Source organism: Clupea harengus, chromosome 2, assembly GCF_900700415.2.
Source record: "Clupea harengus chromosome 2, Ch_v2.0.2, whole genome shotgun sequence".
Taxonomy (NCBI): Eukaryota; Metazoa; Chordata; class Actinopteri; order Clupeiformes; family Clupeidae; genus Clupea; species Clupea harengus.
The window spans coordinates 20,003,624-20,013,198 of record NC_045153.1 but is presented as its reverse complement, the minus strand read 5'-3'; the positions used below and the strand labels follow the sequence as shown (position 1 = coordinate 20,013,198).

Sequence of the window (9,575 nt, the reverse complement as noted above, 5' to 3'; positions counted from 1 at the left end):
TGCTAAAAGAGAACATTGAGATGTTGAGTTGAGACATTGATGGTATAGTCATGGAATGTGGTGGCACAGTCACTTTTTATGTGCTATGTAGAAAGGTTCATTTTCTTTCTGCCTCTTCCATACTAGAAGCTACTGTTTATGATGTGTTTCTGTACAGAGCATTTTGAAATGCTGTCGGCAAAGTACGTACAGGTCATTATAGCACTGGAAAGGCAAAAATGAGCACTGGGTAATACTTTAGCCCACAATGTTTTAGAAAACTGAACAAAAGTGAATTGGTTTAAGAGAAGGCCTGGGATTCTAATCAGTACACTTTGACATATTCAGCTGTTATGTGTGTGCGCTCAAAACATAGGTCACACTACAGTTGTAAATGAAAAAAAAATTCTATCAATGCTCCTAGAATTGACTGGTCCTGGTCTAATATGATGTAATTGTCAGTTAAACACAAATACAAATACCTTTATTATTTGTATTGCCATTGCAGGGATTCCTCAAGGTTGGAGTCGTTTTGGTTCCAGTGTTTACTACATTTCAACCAGCCTGAAAACCTGGAACGACAGCAAACAGCACTGCATGAATCTAGGGGGGGATCTGGTGATCATTGACAGTGAGGAGGAACAGGTGGGAGACAAACACACTTAGCCAAGACACAAAGGGGAAATAGAAAAGAGAGATATTTGTGTATTTGAGACATATACTTGAAAGACCATAGCAGCACAGTTCTGATGTGTAGAAATTGAATCAGCTAAGAACCACGTGTATGTCCTTACCTGCATGACAACAGATTCATTTTGGACCTGGCTGTTTGTTTACATGTTCATGGCAGAAATTCATCTCAGGATTTCAGAAGAGAGTTTGGATTGGTGCTGTGAAGACAGACGGAGCCTGGAAATGGGTAGATGGCAAAGTCCTGGGTAATGCAGGGTAAGATCACTGGAACTCACTCCTCAAAGATAATGAATTGCTGTATAATGTTAAGATCTCAAGTCATGTTTGTGTAACTGATTTCACGTTAAAATTGTATTCTGAAACTTTAAGCATGAGCAGCCTAATGTAACGGTCTTGTTGCAGTCAGGGACGGAGACGGATTTGCAGCTTTTTGCTTTCTTTATTCTGTTTTACAAACAAACAATTGTGGGCATATTCAGCATCGCTGACAGGCATATCTCTTCTGCCTGCTTATGGCCATATACAACAACATATTAATCACACAAACCAGTGCACGAACAGTTAAAACAACAATGCACACATAACACACACATCCCGGCATTGGAGCAACATACCTGTTTTACAAACAAACAATTGTGGGCATATTCAGCATCTGCACAAGTCAAACAAAACACAAAACACGTCAGGCTCAGCATGGCCACCCATACTCTATCACTATCATTATTATTCATATTCTATTTCTACCACACTATTCTATTAATATTTAGCTAGCTAGCGGAACGTGAGTAGTGAGAAGTTCCTAGCGAACTAGCTAGCTAATCACAGTGTGTACAATGAACCTCGTGTTCAAGTAAAATAATGCAATCAAACTTTCTGCCCATTGACAAACTTGCTTTACAAACCAACACAATACATACTTATTATAGAAAATACCCGTTACATGTCGAATTTCTCAACATTTACTGCATCTAGCTATCTAAAAATGTACAAATTGTGATGGTCAAATTGCATTATGGACCTACCGCTGACAGGCATATCTCTTCTGTCTGATTATGGCAACGGCACATGAATATATCTTTCAGACCTGCAGTACGTCACATCCCCAAAGGTGGCTCCAAAACACCAAGACTAATGAAACACGCTTATTTATGGCGAAACTCACACTCTATTTACATTTAATCTATTTACATTTATAACTCTGTTACACTAACAAAACATGAAATATACAGCATATAAATAATATGTCCTGCCTTGTCTAATGTCAGGTACTGGGCTGAGGGAGAACCCAATTACTTGGATGGAGGAGAAAACTGTGTAGAGATGATACATATATTTGACCCTCTGAGAAGCTGGAATGACAACATTTGCAGTGTGGAAAAGATATATATTTGTGAGAAAGCAATGTCATGTGATTTCAATTAAAAACATCTGTCTTTTTTCAAGTCTTCCCATAGGACGATTTAGTTTTCAAAGATTTTGATAACTCAGGAAATCTAAATGTGATCTCATTGTTGTTTCAATTATGTATCAATCATATATTTCTGCTTAATAGAAACAGTTTGAGACAGAAATGAGATGAGGCACTTTATTGTACAAATCATCTTATCATCAATCAATCATCATAATTGCGGAAAAGATCCTCTAACTACCCTTCTCCAAAACATCTTTGAACAAGAACGTCTTCTTGTCCTAGACTGGTTAAATGCACTTTATTGTGAAAGTTTCTGCCTCATGCCCAAACATCAAGGATGTCTTGAGAGAGAAACAGAGGAGGTAATATTGAGATGTCTAAATATTTAGTAAAAATGGAGCATGATTTGTGACCCTGTTGAGATCTCTCCTTTAACGCCATAGGAGAAATTTGTTCCATATAGAAATATAGATTTAAGCTTTAGTCTCCCTTTTTATCTCATTGCTGTGTAGGATAAACTGAGAGATCTCTTTTTAGAAAGTAGATCTCTTTTTAGATTTCCTCTTCTGAACGTGTTTCCAATTCTACTAGGATTTCTGTGATGGACATATATATTGACCTGCTGATATACAAACTCCCTTGTACCAATGATGCCAGACTACCCATTAATCTTTAACTGCTGGGTTCCATGTTAATGATATCTTGTATTAATCAGGTGCTGTGAGCAGTTTTACAGAAATGTTTTTTTCAAAGCAGAACATTTTTAACTTGCATGTCCCTTTGCTCAGAAACTTGCTTTTTTATTAGTAGTTGTTCTCAGAATGTCCACCAGATGGCACAGAATGTGCATCTTATGTAAAGGTAACTTTAAGCCTACAATAGTGACAGTAAAATGTAAAAAAAAAAAAATTAAACAAATAAAAACATGTATTGATTTCCATATTTGTTTTTGTCAATGCTGAGGAGCCACCAGAGAGGGGCTAAAGAACCGCGGGTCGCTGACCCCTGGTCTAATCAAACACTAAACTCACAGCAAGTTGTCCACAGATGGATACATGACAGTTACAGTTAGTCAATTGACAGACACTGTTATTCAATACAACACTGAAGATGACCCTCTTCCATGCAGTTTCACCTGTCATAAATATCGGATAAGTCACAGAGACTGGGGGAAGAGGGAAATGTTTTGTTTTCATTTAAATGCGTATTGTGCATGGTCACGATATACATGATTATGATGTTAAAGTGATGGGTCATTAAAAAGACCAACACTGATGTAGACATCAAACAGTTCACCCACTGGAAATCCCCATACACAGGAATGGTCCATAAGAAAACCCATCAGTGGTCAAAACCCATTTATTTCCCGTCACAATGATGTTACAAAAACAAGAATCTGTATGTTCATCAATACATCCGTCAATAGAGTAAAGGGACTCACGAGAATAAATAATGTGGAAGATTAAGCAGAACCGTTTTCTTAAAAAAAAATATGAAATACTATAGTGGGTAAAACATTCATATTTGTTTTCATCATAACAAGTCACATTTAACAAACACAAATCAAACCTGAATGTCATTCCATGCCCATGATACGTATTACTATCATTAATGAAAATGTTCCTAAATAGTGAAAAAACAACAGATTTCAAATCCATTAGATTAGAAGGCCAATAGATTTCCAAGTGTCAGCATCTACACTCCTGAGACAGCAGAAATGGCAACTGAAAAGACTGACATGAAACAGCAAAAAAGAAAGAAAAGAAAACGAAGAATGGAAAGACCCGACTGATCGCCTTGCCGTAAACTCCTGTGAGTCGCCATCAGCAAATGACAATGAGACTCACACTCAGGGGCGGGGGCTGGGGGAAGTGGGCCGCTCATTTCATGACAGAGAGAAGTCCCATATGATTGACTCTACATCAGCGTCAGCCTAACAAGGTTCAGGATGATTTTAGACAGTAGATGTGTTTAATCACAGTACATACATCATTTAGTTTACAGCTCAAAAAAAAAACATTTAAGGGTGCAGTTACATTTTGCAACAACTTGCACTGCCGCCTCACAGCAAGAAGGTCATGGGTTCGATTCCCGCATGGGGTGCTGTTGGCTCTGGGGGGCAGGTCCTCCCCAGGGTGCACAGTGCTCAGGTGGGCTATCTCCCGGGCCTTTCTGTGTGGAGTTTGCATGTTCTCCCCGTGTTCACAAGGGGTTTCCTCCAGTAAGGACCCCAACAGAAAAAACATGCAAAATAACAGAACACATGTCCATCCCTGACCAAAGATGGACAGTTCACTTCACTTGGTCCCCGGGCACTACAAGCTGCCCACTGCTCCTGGGGGGTCCTTGAGGAAGGACGGTCCAGGATGGGAAAAAGACAGAAAATAAATTCACTGCGACCTCAGGCCTACCTGCGTGTGTGTTTGTGTGTGTCCTGTGTCACCTCCATATATGCACGTGTGTGTTCCAGTGTGTCGTGTGTGCCATTAAAAACCTAACAAAGGTCTTAATTATATTACAACGCTCTTAAAAGTGATGGTGTAGTTTTTAGTGTCATCTAGTGGTGAGATTACTGAATTGCAACCAGCTGAATACCCTTCTCTTTACAAGCGTGTGAGAGTATTTACGTACTGGTCATGGTGTTTGACAGATATGAAAACCCACAGTCAATCAAAGTCCTGGAGAGGCAAAGGAGAGGTGCAACTGATGGGAGACCTACACATGTTATTACTGGCAACACAAATGTTCCAAACTACAGGAAGTACCTGACGAGTAGTGGAAACAAGACTGCACTGTGCATATTTGTGAGCAACTACATCATCACTGCAGGCCCACAGAGAATACAGTCAGATGATTACAGGCAGGTGGATATGACAAAGGTGAGGAGGTGAAGAGCATATGCAAAACAGGAGTCAGCACTTTGACATCACTGTACAGTGATCATGAGGAGGCTGACACAACAATGGTGTTACATCCCATACATCTTGCGGATCCATATTCTCGCATCATTGTGAGGTGTGACGATACCGATGCGGAAGTACTGCTGGTTTATTATGCGAGCAAAGGAATGTTCATCTCTAGTGTACATGGATGCAGGCCACGAGAGAGAGATATGTCCCCAACAACACCTTATCAGAGAAACTGGGAAAAGACATGTCCAACTGTCTACCAGTGTGTCATGCACTCACTGGCTGTGACACAACAAGCAGTTTGTAAAGAATAGGAAAGACTACAGCATTCACCAAACTCAAGACCCATCTCAGCGAGCTCAAAGAACTGGCCCATTTTGGACTCTCTGCATGCTTGGAAGAGTCTTTGCCAGTAGCAAGATATTATGTGCTTCTGCTTTACAGAAAAAAAATAAAAATATAATGGACGAATGTGCACTAACTTGGATGAACTGAGGTATATAATTGCATCAACAACAGATGCAGCCTCTGCAATCTACCGCCAACAGAGGGTGCATTTGAACAACATGTATAAAGAGCAATGTATCAGACAGCAATATGGTGCCACAGTCACATCCCTAGACCTCTGTTATGGAGTCCTATCGGCAAGGGTTGGATTGTCAGAGATGGAGCCATTGAACCAGTATTATTTAAGAAACCCCCAGCACCTACAGAGGTGAGAGACATTACTCATTTGTATTGCAAAGATGCAAACTGTGGAGAGAGTGGGAGGGCCAGTTTTAGATAAACTTTACTTTATTGGGTTACTCACATTCTGACTGTTTGGGGATGTAGTACAGCCATCTGGTCTTTCCCTCTCCAAATATGATGACCATCAGAGTGAGCATTCTCAACTTATAGGCTATTATGCCACCTATCCCCCATTCGGAATGACCACATTTGTTCTGTTTCAGAGAAGTGGTATGTGTAAAGAAATCTTATTTGCAATAAAACTGTTCCAGATATCTCCACACAAGCACTGGTTTTAGTTCAATAGCATGGTAGGCCATCCAGTAACAGTATATTTGACAGGAATCTATGTTTTTCTGATAAATGAGAGAAAAGTAAAGGAGTGCTCTTTTCCTATCACCACAAAAATACATTGGGCCTCATTCTCGAACGCAGTTAAGAAGAAGTTAAGAGGAATTTCTTCTGAATTGGATTTAGGACAACATTTGGCATTCATGAAAGTTTTCTCATCTGGGATTTGCTCTGAACTTCAGAAGACTTTCCGAACTCGAAATAGCAGTCGTAACTCGGCCAGATTTTTCTCAAATGCGATTCCTTCCTTTTGAGGAATCGCATTTAAGAAAACTCTCCGTGTTAATGAATTTGTGAGAAATCGTTGGTGATTGCGTTCACATCAACTCTACAGATCCTCGGATTAAAGTATCATTAACAATTACGTTTCACATGTAGGCCTATAGTCATGATTCTACGAGGCACCGTGATGTCATAAAATAAATAAAAGGACTACACCGGAATGCTGCGCTCGTCTAGTGAGCGTCGTTTGGCACTGCCGTCTGTGCAAGTACGGCAATCCAGAATTTTCAAGTAGTTCCACGTTGGTGGAACGAACTGCCTAGCACTACCAGAGCAGGCGCGTCCCTCTCTACCTTTAAGAAGCTTTTGAAGACCCAACTCTTCAGAGAGCACCTCCCTTCCTAACTGGCACTTCCGACTAGTGATTAACTTGCACTTATAGCAGTTACATTCCTGCACTTCGTTTTTATTTCCTATTTCGTTTTTCTATTTCTTATGTAAAGTAGTATTTATTGTTACACTAGGTCTCTATTGCTCGTAGCTTGACTGTTCTATCCCTTGTACGTCGCTTTGGACAAAAGTGTCTGCTAAATGACTAAATGTAATGTACACGAACACTGCAAATGTAAGTGAATAAATAAATAAGCACTAAACTCAATCACGTTCATATAGCTATAGTGGAATATAATGGACACATCTACATCCTGCAACAGTCCATCTCTGCACCATTCAAGTCATAGACATATATAGTTGAAGTTAGATCTGCGTTTACTCAACGGTGATCGCTAGGCGCTTTGACATGACTTGTTTACGAGTTGCTTTCGTGTAGATTCGGTCGATTCCGACTGCACGCGTCACTACGGTTGCATGCCCTTATAAGGAGCTGGCAGGGCGTGTATGCATAGGCGGAGATCCCGGGGGGGACGTGTCCCCCCCTACCATAAAGTTGTCCCCCCCCCCCAACAATCATTGACATTTTTTTTTAAAATAAAAATACGACGACACAAGCGGTGCTAATTATAGATGTAAAACAACGTGTTTTTTAAGTGTTGAAAAATCATGTTCCCCCTATTCCTCAAAGTGGTTTGGTTCACATGCTGTTTCCAACGGCCAGGGCTACCGGCAGCTCCGTGTTTCAGTTAATCAGCCCAGTAGCCTACACGGTCAGATTGTCAGACTGTTTCCTACTCTGTCCCCTGTCGCTGCCGCTATGATACACGATATGTAAAGAGATTTACCTCATTCTCGAACGCAGTAAGAACATGTAAAGAAGAAGTTTTTTTCTAAACTCCATTTACGAAGTTCCAATCGATATGCACAAGTATACATGCGTTTATTAATGGATTGGCATGACAACGTGAACGTTTGCCGATAACACACGCATGCCAGTAATTAACACAGTTAAGATAGCTAGCTAGACAGTCTAGGACACTGTCCTGTCAGGGGCAGGTTCATGCTAGTTAATAAACGTAGGTCTACATCTCAGTGCCTCTCCAGTTTTGTTAAATTATCTGAAGTTAAATGAATGTCATCTTTTTCTGCGGTCGATCAACTATGCTGGTATTAATATATGTAGTGACAGTGGCGCAGGAGGTAGAGAGCAGACCCTCCAGGAAGTTGCGATCGCACCAATTCATGCGAATTCAGCGATTCCCCGCGAATTCAGCGCAACCTTGCAATTTTAACACATCACCGCAACTTTCCCGCAAATTTGACAAATCATTGTCATCTCCCACAACTTTCTCCCTCCCCCGGCTACACCTAAGGCGGAAATTCTGCCTTGGGGACATCGTGCAGACACTAGCAGAGTTCTAATCCGTTGTAAACAATGAGAATGGCTACACCAGAGGTGGAAACGGAACTCAGCCCATGTCCTCCGATAATTCAGAAATAGATCTAGCTTCAATTTTTATAATTTTCTGCAAGGTGTGCATGGCCCTTTCTACATAGAGTCTGGTAATACATCTATGAAATGTAATGAAAATTATATATTTTGCTGTGAATAATAAAGGAAGCAATGAATCCGATTATTTCCCAAACCCTCTAGAGCTGTTGCCATGGAGATTTAACATTACTTTCTGCTGATAAGGTAGCAGCGAGTGTTGAAGAATGGATCACTTGAAATTGGACGACTTTAAATTAATATATGAATATGAACAACATAAACACCTATACGGATAAAACAAATCAACAAGGATAGCAAAACAGATTGATCGGCATAGAATGAGAACGGCAGAAACGCAGGAAGGACGTCAGACAGACAGATCAGTGACACAGGCTGTTTTTTTCCCCAGTTATATGTGAAGGCTGAAACATTCATAACATAGTATTCAGTCTTACTGGTGGTCCTTTTGTAATACCAACAGCTTACTTCGTTGTGGATAAGTAAAGCCTATGTACTGTTCCCGCTACGTGTTTTACACCACCAGTACATTAACGTAGGTAAACAGACAGCCAAACTCGATTACACAAGCCAGGTAGCGAGCGCCTTGCTCCTTTATTGATTGTCAGGTGAAATTTATGAGTGAAACTGTAATACAGAAAATACTTAGAAGGTATACTAAACACAGCAAGTTACTATTATACTCGTTACATCAAGAATCAGAGCAACAACAGATTACAGCACAGCTGGCTAACAAGTGCTAACGTTAGCCATTAAAGGAATTATGAATGAATGAATTATTACTAATAATTAACACTAACACAGTTCATGGAGATTAAATTTAGGTCACTTAAACATGTTTATCACAGTATGAAACAGTCAAACACGTAGTCATTGTTTTCGAGGGTGTGAGGGAAAGCATAACACAAGGTTTACTATGAGCATACCGTCCGTAACTAGCATGTGTTTCTAGATAACTGTCTAACAGCTGTTGCCATTCTCACGAGACGAACATTTTAATGATGTCAAAGTAAAAGTCCAATCCTGTTTTCGTTTCTATAACAACAATACAAGCAATATACATTTGCTGACCTAAATAAGCAGAGGGCAGAACAGCCTATTTTGCTACATTTTTGTAGTCCTGGTAATCTTTTGTTTGGCATGTTGGTAAGGTTATTTAGGGGACCATTTATCAATAGTTTTGTTCTTTAATGAATGTTTGTTTATTAATTACTTATTTTTCAACCAATAACTAAATTATAATTACAAAGAGCACATTTCACTTACTCCCGCAATTTCATCGCAACAAACACCTAAAAAACCCAGCAACTTTCATCGCAACTTTTTGGAAAAGCTCCCGCGAAATCAGGAATTTTAGGCCGCAACTATCACAAAAAAG

General features: G+C 40.0%; 1 long non-coding RNA gene across 1 annotated transcript; it reads left to right on the top strand.

Moving 5' to 3' along the window:
- Nucleotides 1-333: 333 nt before the first annotated feature.
- LOC116223203 lies at nucleotides 334-2,022 on the top strand. The gene is made up of 3 exons (XR_004164964.2): nucleotides 334-624; nucleotides 830-927; nucleotides 1,938-2,022. It is a non-coding gene; the product is annotated as an uncharacterized LOC116223203 (long non-coding RNA).
- The last annotated feature ends 7,553 nt before the right edge of the window (nucleotides 2,023-9,575 follow it).